Genomic DNA, 14016 nt, shown 5'->3' with positions numbered 1-14016 from the left:
ACGGGTGAGCAGCAGAGTCTGAGGCCACATCATAAGGAGCGTGTGTCCAGGGCAAGGGAGGTGAGAAGACCTCCCGCCATCACGCCCCCTCCTGCCCCCCCAGTCTCCTGTCATGTTTGAGGCTGGCCCCAGGCCCCAGGGTCCCCCGGGTCAGTAGGTGCCCTCCCAGAGCGGGGCAGGGGCTGGTGCAGCGGCTTCCCCAGGGTAGCCACGGCCGCTCCGTCTTTGCACGCCGACCCCCACGCCGGGGGAGTCCCTGTAGCCCCTGTACAGGCCCCTCGCTGAGCACAGATGTGCTCGCCGCCCAAGCCTGCATCCGCCCCGTCTCCAGGGTAACGCAGAATTCCCCCCCTGTGCGGCTTAAAATATCCTGCCATTCCCAGCCCAGCGGCCTGTGGCTGTTCCTGTAGCACCGCCTCCCCCGGCAGGGGTTGGAGGTGCGTGTGGAGGGACCGTCCCCAGTCCCCCTCTCCCAGCAGCCCTCTCCGCCACCCCAGGTGCCCTCTGGCCTCCAGAAGGGGTGGCTGACCTGCCCCTGTGGCCTCTGGGACCCAGGCCCAGCTTCTGGCTGGCAGGAGGGGGGAGACTGCCCTCCTTCCACACCCTGGGGCCTCCTGCCCAGCCGCACCCCCCCTGCCCTGCCCTCTGGATCCTCAGCCCGGACTCTGCCCGTCCCCACGGTCGGCTGCTCTCTCTTGCTCCCTGTCACTTGGCACCGGCACCAACGGCTTCCAGGGGCCCCTCGGAGTGTGACCTTCACACACGCTCACTCCTAACGCCGCTCGCTCGCTCAGAGTTTAACTTTCTGATGTTGCCACATCCGCTCAGAGCACCAGCAACACATTCCCACGCCGGGCAGCCCAGAGCCCATGGGTGCCGGGGGTCGGCTTCAACCCCGCTGTTTCTTGGGGTCCCCCCCCCCCGCCCCGTTCCAGTCCCAGCCACCCAAAGGGTGACCTTGCTGGGGGTCACCTCCCTGCCTGCGAGGGCCTGTATCTCCCCTCCGACCCCTGGTCCCCCTTCTGCACCTCCCTCCCCAGCCCATGCAGGCTCCCCTGCCCTGACCCCCGAATTTCCACTCAACCTCAACTCCGTCTAGGCCCAGCTCCCCCGGCTCTTGTGAGGGGCCGGAGGTTAAGCTCTTGGTCTTTGGGGCCCCGTGCCGCCGCAGCCGCCCCTCCCCTCGCGCTGTAACGAACGCAGCCGCAGACAGTCCGCAGGAGCTGGGGGGGGGGGGGGGGCAGGGGGGGCGGGCGTCGCGTGAACCGTCACTGAGAAGCAGGGGCAGCCCTAGTGTGCAGACCCCTGTCCCGAACCCACAGCTGCCCCTCCCCCGGAGCCGGGGTGCGCCCCCCACCCCGTTCCAGTCCCAGCTCTGCCTGGAATGATTGCGAAGTTTCAGGAAAGGACAGATCCTCCCGACGTCTCGGTCCCCACGTTTCGATGAAGACGGCCCTCATCCCCACCGCTCAGGGCCGCGGGACCGAGGCCCCCAAGGCAGGCGCTCACCGTGGTGACGGCGGCACCAGCCCTCGGCTCCGCCTCTGTGAGCTGTGCCGCTGCTCTCACACCCAGCACTTCCGCGGCGCCCTTCCTCCCGCCATGCCTGCCCTCCCTGTCCGCCTGCCGAACTCCTACTCAGCCTGCAAGACCCCACCCGGAGCGCCCCGCCCCCCGCCCCTCCAGGCCGCCCTCCCGGCGCCCACGCCTCCCCGCCGCCACGCGCCCGCTCTGTTGTGATCTGCTCCCGCCTGTGCCCTCGACGGCTGAGTCATCTCTCCACGGCGCGTCTGACAGGCAGAGCGGCTCGGCTTCATTCATTCAGCGAAGATGTGACGTGTGGGGCGGGCTGTGGCAGGCGCCGGGTCACAGGGAGCCGGGGTCACGGCGGCAAAGGGCGAGTGAGTCCCTGTCTCACCGTGACCTGGCACCTGCTGGGGGATGCCGCTGTGTGCGGGCGGGGTGCGGGGGGAGGGGGGTGCAGGGGGAGGGGCGGGCTGCCTGTCACGTGGCCAGACAACGGCTCGCAGGCCGGATGTTGAGCTCAAAGGAAATGAAGGGGCGAGTCGTGCGAACGTGGCGCGGACGTTCCAGGCGCAGCAGCAGGTGCACAGGCCCCGAGCCAGGCCCGGCTGGTGTCCCAGGACGAGCAGCTCCCGGGGAGCGCGCGCGAGGGGCAGGGAGCACGGGGCCCGGGAGGCCTGCGGGCCCAGGAAGCACCCGCTTTGTCCTGACGGGCGAGGCCGTCGGGGTTTGCGCGGAGGCTGTGACGTCAGGCTCTCGAGGGCGGCTCCTGGCTCCGTGGGCGGGAGGCCGGGGCCACACGGCCCAGCACGGCGTGTCCGGGAGGAAGCGGGGCAGCGGCGGCAGAGACCGCATGCCGACCGTCACCCAGCCGCGTGGGCGCCCTGCCGGGAGCCGCGTGAGGTTCTCGAGTGGAGGGTTCGGGAAAGTGCGTGCCCAGGGGAACCTAAACCGGGGCTCAGCTCTGGGCGGGGGCTCAGCCCGAGGGGGGCTCAGGGCTTGGAGCGTCGTCCCCCCCGCAGGAGGCTGCGGGTTTGACCCCTGGTCGGGGTGTGTGGGAGGCAACCGATCGATGTTTCTCTCTCTCACATAGTGTCTCGCTCTCTCGCTCTCTCGCTCTCTCTCTCTCTCTCTCTCTCTCTCTCTCTCTCGCTCTCCCTGGGCCCTCTGGCACGCACACGCGCTGCCTCGTTTATGGTGCTCGATGGACGGGGAAGTGCCCTTAGAAAGCGCGCCCTCCGGGGCACCCAGGACATGTACAACCTCGTGCCACCGCCACCATCTGCTTCCAGATCTTTCTCCTCCTCCCTAAGGGAAGCCCGGCCATCGGCAGTCCCCTCCCCGCCCCCCCCACCGCCCGAACCACGCCGCTCGCTGCCTCTACATCGGGACTTCCCGTAGAAGCAGAGCCGCAGGCCGTCACGGCATCCGAGGCCGCTCGGCCCTCCCCCCTCCCCACGTACCCGCTCTGACCGCTCACACCTGCAGGGTCCCCGCCCCGAGCCCCGGGGGGGGGGGGGGGCCTGTGTGTCTGTCCCGCTCTGTCCCATCGGAGGTGCACCGCGCAGCCGGCGAGCGTGGCCACAAGTTAGAGCGGCGAGCGCGTCGGCCTGCGGGCTGCAGGGTCGCAGGTTCACGCCGGCCCCGGGTGGGGCGTGCGGGAGGCAGCTCTCCGGTGTGTCTCTCTCACATCCCTGTTCCTCTCCCGCCCCTGCCTCCGCTCCAGTTCCTCTAACAAACGGTGGGAAAAGGGCCCCCGGGTGGGGATTAGGGACAAGTGCCCACCTCAGGCAGCGAGTCGTTGGGGAGAAACGCATTTTCTCAGCCTGGCCCGCTGAGCGTCGACCTGTGAACCAGGAGGTCAGGGTTCGATTCCTGGTTGTGGGCTCGATCCCCAGTGGGGGGCGTGCAGGAGGCAGCCGATTCACGCATCTCTCTCATCATGGATGTTGCTCTCTCTCCCTCTCCCTTCCCCTCTGACTTCAATAAAAAATAGACATATACCTTTTCAAATGAAAATGGTTTAAAAAAAGGACGTTTTCTCTGCCCTTCCAGCCGAGGAGCCCCGCCTCATTGCCCCCGGATGGCCGAGGCTGCGGTTCTCATGGTGGGTTCCTCGGCGCCCTGCCATTGGCCCTGCTTTGTCTGTCCCCAGTCTGGGGGCGAAGAGGCTGCCACGTTCGGCGGAGTGAGTGCACAGGTGGGAGGGGCGCCGTCCACCAGATGAGCTGAGCAATGTCCCCGACCACACGCCGGCTGGGGAGGGACCACATCTCCTTCTCCCAAACCACAGACCCAGCTACTGAGGCCCCGGGACCACCGAGCCCCACCTGTGTCCCGGAGGCCTGGGCCGCCCCGTCCTCAGTGCACGGTGGCGCTCTGTCCTGTCCTGTCCTCAGTGAGCGGTGACGCGCCCTGGGCACCCGCTGGGCATGGACAGGAGCGGGTTCCCCATGTTAGTCCCCAGCCGGTTCGTGGATGCGTCTCCATGGTGATAGGGAGCAGGGGCCTGTGCCGGTCCACGCATGCGAGCGACGCACACTGGTCCGAGCGACCCAGCCGCAGTGGCCCCTGGCCCCCACCGGCGCCCGCTCTCACCCTCTCCAGCCGAGCAGCAGGCGGAGGCCTTGGGGACAGGGGTCCGGCCCCGCGCGGCCAGCCCTGCGCTGGCGTTCCTGCCTGAACCCGGGAAACCCCGCTCCCCCCTCCGCGGGGAGTCGGCCCCCAACGCTGCGAAGTGATTCACTGAAACGAGACAGAACCAGCTGCAGGCGGGCTCCGCGGCTGCTGTGGGGTGTCGGTGGCGCCCCCCACGATGTTGTGGGGAAACATTTACTCACTCGGATTTCCACGGAGAACAGTCCCTCCCGCCTGCTCCGCGCACTCGCTCGCCTTGTGGTGAGGCTGAGGACAGACAGCCTCGGGTCCCCCCTGAGGGATCCCCCGGCATCGGCCTCGGAGCCCCGTTTCCAAACGCGTCCTTTGTCTGTGCTTTCTGGGCGCTGAGGCCTCGTGGCGTGGTGCCCGCCTCCAGCCGGGTCGGTTCCCTCTCTCGGACTGCGGTTTGGGTTCCGAGGACTTTTCCTCGAATGCGCCCTCCCTGGGGGTAGAGAGGCCGGGCCGTCCCCTCGGACGTCCGTCGTGGCCTCAGGAGCGCGTAGGGCGGAGAGAGGCGTCTGTCCCAGCACCCAGCAGGTCCGCGGGGGCTCCCGCCACTCCCGCTGGAGCCAGGACCCGGAGCTGCCCGGACCCGACCCGACCGCAGGCGACCCGACCTCGGGTGACCCGACCGCGGTTGACCCGACCGCAAGTGGCCCGACCTCAGGTGACCTGACCTCAGGTGACCCGACCGCAGGTGACCTGACCTCAGCAGGTGACCTGACCTCGAGTGACCTGACCATGGGTGACCCGACCTCGGGTGACCTGACCGCGGGTAACCTGACCTCGGGTGACCCGACCGCCCCGACCGCAGGTGACCTGACCGCGGGTGACCTGACCGCGGGTGACCTGACCGCGGGTGACCTGACCGCGGTATGTGCAGGGTGTGGACTCGGGTGCCGTGCCGAGCGCCGCTGTGGAAAACCCACACTAAAAAACAAATTAAATTGTAAAAAAGGAAGAACGTGATGACAAATGACAAAAAGGAAGGGGAGCTCCTGCCCCACCGGCTGCTGCGTCCCTTCTCCCGCGGGACCGGGCGGGGAGGGACCGGAGGACCTCACGGGGAAGGAGGCGGGCTCAGCCCCCAGCCCAGACCGAGCCCCCGACCCCGCCCCCCTCCGGCTGCAGACGCTCCCCACTAGACCTCAATTCAGTGCCCGGAATCGCCCCCCAATCCCTCCACACCCCCCAAGTCCCCAGCCTCCCTGCCTCCTCCAGGGACGCGCATCGGGCAGAAGGCCCTGCGGGACCCCCCCCCCCCCCCCCCGGCCAGGACCCACGGCGCCGAGACACAGCCCCTCCCCGTGGCGTCGGCTCCGTGGGGTCGCGCAGCCAACACAGACCGGGCCGTCCAGCCCCGGGAGGGGGGCCCTGAAACCGCGGCCAGAGGAGGAGCAGCCGCGCGTCCCATGGCCGCGCCCCCACTGACAGCGGGTGAATCACGTTCGGCTCCCGCGAGCGCGTGTAACGGCTCCGCTTCTCGGCGTCCTTCACCCGCACTTATTTAGACTGGTGACTGATGCATCGCCATGGAAACCGGCGCTAGGGCAGAACCGGCACACTGTCCCTGGTGCAGTGGGAAGGATGCGGCTCCGACGCGCAGCTCCCAACTTGTGCGGAAAACCCGAACTGTCCGCGGGGCCCGACGCGCCGTGTCCGTCTCCGAGAGTCCGCACGTGAGCCTCCCTGCAGCCTGAACACGGGACCCGCCCTCCTCTGCGCCCGGGCCCCGGGAGGGGGCGGCCACGTCGCGGCCGGTGGATGGGCCGGCAGGCGCGGCTGCGGCCGGCCCCGTGGCCCCGGGACCGCTGTCTCCACGGGGCCCCCGCGGAGCCGGGGAGCCGGCCGCAGTGAGATGGTCACGCCCTGGAGACCATGGCCGAGCAGTCCCGGCTCAGGAAGAAAGTTCACTTCCGAGGTGCGTGCCCCTCCCCCACGCGCCGCCGGAGAGCCTTTGTTCCCAGCCAGTGGGGACCTGGCCGTGGGGCTGGGTCCTGCGGGCGCTGGGCGAGGGGCGGGCGGCGGTGCGGGCGGCGGTGCGAGTGTAGAATGGCTGGCTCGGGGCTGGTCCGCGTCCCCATAGAGCCTGTCATTTGCATAACGGCTCCGTGCCCGCCGGGGGGGCAGGGGGAGGGCTGGCAGGACCCCCTCCACGTCCACTGCTAGGGAGCCGTTCCCGCGGAGGGCGGGCCAGCCTGTTCGCGTCTCGGCGACCTGGGTGTGCGCTGTCGGTGGCTGTGTGTCTGTCCGCGCCACAGGAGCGTGCTTCCAGGGTGTGACCCACCGCTGAGCAGGAAAGCGCCGTGTGCATTTTCGGTTCGAGTTGCTTCACCCACCGTCTGCAGTGGGTCGGCAGCAGCCTCGCCCTGCCTCAGGGAAGCGGGGGGGGGGTGGGGTGGGAGGAGGGACGGGGGGGGGGTGGGGTGAGGGCTCAGCCATCTGGTCGGAGGAGAGGTCGCCGTGCGGTGTGCAGGGGGCCGTGGAGCCGTGAAGTGAGGTGACTCCTGGGACCTGGTGGCATCTTTGGGGGGGCTGACCTCCTGCAGGGGCAGCAGGGAGGGAGGCGGGATCATGGCCCAGGAGGGTCCTTCTGGGACCTGTTCATGCCCCTGGGACCCACCTGCCACCCCCCAGCCCACCGGATCCCCCCGGAGGCCCCTGCCCTGTGCTGGGTGTCGGCTGGACCCCCAGCCTCGCAGCCTCGCCGCGCCTCCCACACCACTGGGGCGTGTCCTTGACTTGCAAGTCCCCCTCCCTGTCCCACCCTCTAAGCCAGGGCTGCCAGGGTCCTTAAGGAAGACTGAACACCCACCACAAGGGCCCTCCCGCCCGCCCTCAGTTCCTGGGCTGCGTTCAGGCTGCCTCCCCTCCGGCCCGGCTCCGGGCTGATAACGTCCGCCTGCCGGGCGGCGGGGCTTCCGAAGGCCGAGGCAGGTGCTGGGGCCGCGGCACCGCACGGGGCTCCAGTCCCCTCAGGTGTGCGGGGCCCTGGGCCAGGGAAAGAGGCAGCGCAGTGGCCCCGGGACAGGTCCTCCGGGGGCAGCTCGAGGGTGTGGGTGGTGCTGCAGAGAAGGGGCCGGCTGGGGGCAGGGCCAGGACGGCCTTTTCGGGATCCTGCCCCTCCCCCACACAGTCACCCAGCCCCAAGCTCTGGGCCCAGAGGGGAGCCTGGCTCCCCGGCCACTGTGGGTCCCCTCTGGATGGAGAGGGGAGAGGCCGTCCTGGGAAACGGGGCCTTGGCGGCCTGGTCCGCCTCCCTGGCTGCTCCGCCACGCGGGCGGGTGGGCCAGGGCACTGCGCACCGGGCGTGCAGCCTCCAGCTCTCTGCCCCGAAGCAGCAAGTCGGGAGGGGGACCCCACTGTCAGGGAGACGGGGCAAACGGGGCTGGGGGACCCCCACCATCGGGAAGACGGGGCAAACGGGGCTGGGGACCCCCACCATCGGGAAGACGGGGCAAACGGGGCTGGGGACCCCCACCATCAGGGAGACGGGGCAAATGGGGCTGGGGACCCCCACCATCAGGGAGACGGGGCAAACGGGGCTGGGGACCCCCACCATCGGGGAGACGGGGCAAACGGGGCTGGGGGACCCCCACCATCGGGGAGACGGGGCAAACGGGGCTGGGGACCCCCACCATCGGGGAGACGGGGCAAACGGGGCTGGGGACCCCCACCATCGGGGAGATGGGGCAAACGGGGCTGGGGGACCCCCACCATCGGGGAGACGGGGCAAACGGGGCTGGGGACCCCCACCATCGGGGAGACGGGGCAAACGGGGCTGGGGACCCCCACCATCGGGGAGACGGGGCAAACGGGGCTGGGGACCCCACTGTCAGGGAGCGAGGAGCAAACACCATCGGGGAGACGGGGGGCAAACGGGGCTGGGGACCCCACTGTCAGGGAGGGAGGAGCAAACACCATCGGGGAGACAGGGCAAACGGGGCTGGGGACCCCACTGTCATGGAGGGAGGAGCAAACACCATCGGGGAGACGGGGCAAACGGTGCTGGGGACCCCACCCCGAGCACTGGGTGCAGGGCGAGTGCCCGCTGGGGGATGGGAGAGGTAGCAGAGCCGGTGTGAGAGCTGAGGGGGAGGCGGGTCCCTCAGGGTGACGGTGGGCCAGCCCCCTGGTCCCTGGTGGGGTCCTTCACCCTGCGGCCTGCCAGCCCCGCTGGTCCCCGTCCCCTGAGAATTCTCGGTGTCACAGCGTAAAGCATCATCTCCAGGGAACCACCATCTCTGAAATGTCTCCCTTCAAGGGGACGTGGGGTGGGAGCCGTCGAGTGCACAGACGACCCTGCGCCGCGGAGCCAGGGTCTGGATTCCCAGCCCCACCAGCCGGGGTTGCGGGAATTACCCAGCGGCCCCTGTTTTCCCCTGGGCGGGGTCCACGCGTGTCTGAACGGAAAGCAGACTCCCAGGTCCTCCCTCACCCGGGAATGAATGGCTTCCCGGCAGGCCTTGCCCACCTGCGCTGCCCTACACGAGTGCTCGCTCTGGACCTGGTGGCAGAATACTGGCCCCGAGATGCACCCGTCCTAACCCCTGGGGCCTGTGAAGGTGTTTGGATGCAGGGCCGAGGGCCGGGAAGGTCACCGTAGAAGCAACGTCCCCTGTTCACTCACCGTCTGTAGGACAGGGAGGCATCCGGCCGGCGCGGCTCCGTGGCTGAGTGTGAGCCTATGAACCAGGAGGTCAGGGTTCGAGTCCCGGTCAGGGCACGTGCCCAGGTTTCGGGCTTGACCGCCACGAGGGGGCGTGCAGGAGGCAGCTGAGGGATGATCCTCTCACTGATGTTTCTAGCTCTCTCCCTCGCCCTTCCTCTCTCTGAGATCGATACAGATATGTTTTTAAAAAGATGCAGAGATGGGGAGTGACCCTGGATTATGCGGGAGGGCCCAGGGTAGCCCAAAGGCCCTCACGGGGAGAGGAGGAGGGTCAGACGCAGTGATGGGACTGGACCGCTGTGGCCGGCTTGGCGGAGCTGGGCGGGGGCTCCGAGCCAAGGCATCAGGGCGCCTGTGGGGCTGGAGAAGTCAGGACCGGACTCTCCTCTGGGCCGGCAGCCCCCGCCCTGCCCTCCCACGTGGGAGGGTGTGAGTTCCAAGGTGCGGAACCTCGAGGCGTGTTAGGGCCCTCGGGGGGCGGGGGGCGGGGGGTGAGGGGGTGGGGGGGATCCGTGACAGCGGCCGCGGGAAACGAGGATGCCTCCGCCCTGAGACCGGCACCCGGGAAGCCCGTCTGTGCCATCTAAGAGCAGGGCCCCCCTGGCTGCTTGCTCAGTGGTTAGAGCATCAGCTCGGGCCCACAAGGGTCGCGGGTCTGATTCCCGGCCCCCGTTGGGGCATGTGTGGGAGGCAGCTGGTTGTAGTGTCTCTCTCACATCGATGTTTCCCTCTCTCCCTCTCTCTCCTCTCTCCCCCTCCCTCTTTTGGTGAGGACTAACAGAAAAGAAAGAAAAGAGACAGGGTCCTGGTTCTCCCCTCCCCTCCCCTCCCCTCCCCTCCCCTCCCCTCCCCTGTGAGGCCAGGCCCAGCGCCCAGACGGCGCCCGATAGCCCATGTGCAGTGGACGTAGCGGATAAACGAGGGGCCCCCGCTGTGGTGGTGCCGGTGTGAGAGACGCCACATTCCCCATCACACTCTGTGCCTCTGGCCTCCCCTCCTGGCCCTGGTTGGCGCCCCCGTGGGCAGCGGATGGTGGCTGCGGGGCTGGAGTGGCCCGGGACACCGGACAGGCTCCCCACCCACAGCCCTGTCCACACGCCAGCTGGCCCCTGTCCTGCAGACTGGGGTGGAGGTGATAGTGAGCCCGGCGCCCTGTCAGCCCAACCCCCACCCCCCGGGTCCTGCCCCCCAGCCCTGCGGACCAGTGCCCGGCGGTCTGTCTGTGTACGCCCATCCCTGCCCCCCCCCCCCAGCTTCTCCCCGAGTTCCACCTGCTCCTCCTCTTTGCAAGGAGCCGTCCGCATCCTTGGTTTTAAAAAAGACGAGTTATTTCTGTCTGCATCTCCATCGCTGGTTCTTTCCTCCTTGGGGTTCTCGTTCTGCGTTTGGCGCCCCCACGGGGGGGTTGGGGGGGCAGCATGAGGCCTGTGATTTAAACCCACCAGATCGCAGAGCCTGCGGGGACCCCCCCCCCCCCCGCCCTGCCAGGTGTCTGCCCATGATCTCTGCCTCTTTGGGGTCAGGAGTCAAGAGAAGCAAGGGAGCCTGGCCGCCTGCAGGCTGAGGGGTCTTAGGTTCCATTCCCGGTCAAGGGCACAGACCTCGGATGTCGGGTGCAGGTTTGATCCCTGGCCCCGGTCGGGCCAGTGCAGGAGGCAGCCAATCCCTGTGTCTCTCACATCGATCTCTCTCTCTCTCTCTCTCTCTCCCTCCTCCGTCCTCCCACTCTCTCTAAAAACAATGGGAAAACATCCTCACATGAGGTGACCCCAGAGGCTGTGACGGCCCCGCCAGCAGTGTGATTGGGGGACCCCCTTCCCCGAGAGCTGGGCGCTGGGGCCTTCACATGAGCCCCGGAAGCTCGGCTCCGAGTGAAAACACCCTAGGAGCTCCTGCGACGCGGGAAAGGCCGTGACAGATCGCGGTGACAGGCTTCCGACGTCAGCGTTGAAACCGCCCTTGGCGCAGGGCCCTGGGAGCGGATCCCCGCCGCCCGGGAGGGAGCAGCGGGGGGCGGAGGTCCCCGGGGCCTCGGATCCTGGCCCGTGACTGTTTCCGGGAGAGGAGAAAGGACTTACAACAATGGAAGGTGCACCCTGGCTGGTGTGGCTCAGGGGTTGAGCATTGACCTGTGAGCCAGGAGGTCACGATTCGATTCCCGGTCAGGGCACATGCCCGGGTTTCGGGTTCCGTCTCCCGTCTGGGTGGGTACGGAAGGCAACAGATTGATGTTTCCCTCTCTCTCCCCCCTACCCCCCTCCCTCCCTCTCCCTTCCTCTCTCTCTAAAAATCAATGGAAAAGTACCCTCGGGTGAGTATCAGCAGCAACAGCAACAGCGTTTTTGGTACGATCCCGGGGTCTGGGAACCGTCGGTAACTGGCGGAGCCAGGAAGCCCTCCCCTTGCAGAAACGGTTTTTGTCTAGTAAACATACATGTGCACGCAAACACACACACATGCACACACACACACACACACACACGCACGCACGCACGCACGCACGCACGCGTCACTGCACACCCTCTCACTCCTGGAACCTGGGACCTCTGACCTCAGCTGGGTCCTGCACCAATCAGCTCTCGGCGCCCGGCGGTTCCCTAGACAACCAGCACAGAGCTGCCCCTGGGGCTTAAGCAACAAAAGCAATGAAGAGCAATAATAACATTTAACAGCCGGTCCCCCGGTCCCTCCTGGCTTCCCGAGCTCCTCTGCTACCCGTAAACCCACACACACAGGTTCAAATCCCACTTATCCCTCCAGGGCCTGGCACGTACGCGGCTCCACACGGATGTTGTAGGCCTGGCCTGGCCCACGGGCTCCCTCCTCACCGTTATGTGGCTGCGGGGCCCTCAGCCCAGCCCCTGGACCGCCAGCATCCTCAGGCTCCGCCCTCTCCCCAGCCCTGGGGTGCCGAGCCCCGTCCCCTCCGAGTCTCCTTCCTTCCAATCCCTGCCTTGGGGGCACAGCGGGGCTTGATAAATGACTAGAATTGAACGTGTGCTCGATGCAGGATGCCAGCGAGCGGGGGGAGGAGGACACGGAACATGGGGCTGCCTTGGTCCAGGGGCCCCGCCTGGGGAGGTGCGTGCAGCTGGGCTGGCCCGGCGCCCGGCCTGGCAAGGGCCCCTGTGCTGCGCCCACGTGGAGGGTGTGTGCTGTGTTCATGTGCCAGTTGTACAGGGGATCGTGGAGATCAGGTCGGCGAGCATTTACACTGGCGTCCTCCAGGCGTTCGACCGTCCTCCAGGAGTTCGACCGTCCATCAGGAGTTCGACGCCAGGGCTGGTAAAGGGGAGCAAGGCCAGTCCCCCCCTCCCCGCCCCCTGAGCGCCACAGGGAGCCTGGGAGACGCGGACCCTCTCCAGGGGTCAGGTAGTGGGCCCGGGGCTTCTGAGCCTGGGCCAGGGAGCCGCCTGCCGGCTGAGGTGCTCATCCCGGCTGCCGTCCGTGGGTGTGGCATTGCCGGGCATCACGTCACCATCCATGAGATGGGTCTCGTCGTCCCACCGCCACCGCGGGGCTGGATGAGCCCAGACGCTGCCCGTCACGGCCCGGGGGGGACGGACTCGGGACACGTCGGTGAGGACGGAGGCTGGGATGATCGGAGTGGCCGCTCCGGGGGGGGGGGAGGGGTGGCGTGAAATGGAGCAGAAATCCGAGAGGCTGCCCCTGGGGGACGTGGCTGAACCTGCAGACCCGCGTGTGCCCTCCCCCCCCCGGGGGGTCCTAACGTAACCAGACAATCCGTGGGTCCGGGCTGCCTGTCACTACTCGAGCCAATTCAGCAGAGACAGAGCGACTCCTACGTGAGCGTTTACTCCCGTCCTGCCGGCAGCGTGGGAGAGCAGCAGGTCACCCGCAGAAATCTGCTCTGCGCCCCCCATAAGCCAGCTGCTCCTCTGGGGCAGAAGGACAGAGGTTGCGTGGGGAAGTAGCCAAAGGGTATGCCACGTGGGCAGCGTACAGGTCTGGAGATTTGCAAAGGCCTGCGGACACGCCAAGGCTGGGGGTCTTCCGAGGGCGGGCGGCCCTGGTTCCGCTATCGGGGTTGTTCATGTTTCCACGATCACAGGCAGCTCCGAATGGGGAGGACGGGCTGCCCTTGAGGGGAGCCGCCCCCCCCCCCCCGGACCCGTGTGTAACCGCCAGCCCGGCAAGAATGTGCCTTCTTGAATCAGAACGAAACCATCACGGGGAACAGCACAGGGTCAACACGTCTTACAATTCCAGCTGGTTCCCGATGTTCCCTTTCTGCCCCCGTCACCAAGGGGCACAGAGTGAGTACGGGAGGGGCGCCTAGAGCAGGGCCTGGGACACAGGAAGCACCCACTTTGTGTCAGCGGTGACAGTGACGGCGCTGATGGCACTGCCCGGGGGATCCCGAGTTTCCTAGCGTCTGAGCCACAGGGAGCGATGCGGAAACGCGTGGAAAGGCAGGTGGCAGCCCAGTCACGGGGCCCCGGCCCGCACGCCTGCGGGCAGCGTTGGCTGTCGCACCATCACGTTCCCAGAGCACGTGCAGCACTGGATTCCCGCTCACGTCGGCAGTCGGCGGCGCAGTGCACGGAGGCCAGGCCGCTTCCAGGGATCCGAGACGGTTCCACCTCCTCCCGGGCCTGGTGTCCGGCTTTGAGCTGGGAGAAGCCTCGAGCTTTGCCAAGCTTAGAAGGGACCCCCCCCCCCCCACTCCGTAGAACATGCTCACGTCCCATTGGTGGGAAATAGTCACATGGCCATTTGGGTACAAGGGGTGCTGGGAAATGTAGTCCTCGGCGGGACCTCTGCTCCACCCCAAGCCCCAAAGGCAACTCCAGGCTGGGTAGAAAGGGAACTCGTGTTTTTGCTGACTTCACGGCGTTGAAGACACCGGGCAGTAGGGAGGTCACAGGGCTTTCCAGAGACTTGGAGCCCTCCCGAGGCCAGCACATCATTTCTGTCTATTTTTTCCCAGGGTTCAGGAGGGTATTGTCTGGGAGGGTTTATGACGAAGGGGAAATAGCTAAACAGCACATCACCAGCCGCCGTATTTCTTGTATCTGTGTCGTCGTGGGTCCCCCCCGCCCCGCCTTCCCCCGCAGCCCTGAGCTATCTATTAAATCTAATTACCTCGTCCATATCATTTCCCGTGAAATTTACGTCTGAATCCGCTGAGCAAGGGAAGC

At 67.5% G+C, this 14016-nt stretch overlaps 1 protein-coding gene across 2 annotated transcripts in view; it reads left to right on the top strand.

Moving 5' to 3' along the window:
• Positions 1-14016, top strand: part of SHANK2 (SH3 and multiple ankyrin repeat domains 2) — a 196253-nt gene that overhangs the window by 83313 nt on the left and 98924 nt on the right. The window lies entirely within an intron of this gene.

The sequence above is a fragment of the Plecotus auritus genome (assembly GCF_963455305.1).
Source record: "Plecotus auritus genome assembly, chromosome: 9".
Classification (NCBI taxonomy): Eukaryota; Metazoa; Chordata; class Mammalia; order Chiroptera; family Vespertilionidae; genus Plecotus; species Plecotus auritus.
The sequence above is the reverse complement of the archived record's forward strand: the minus strand, read 5'-3'. Positions and strand labels throughout refer to the sequence as shown.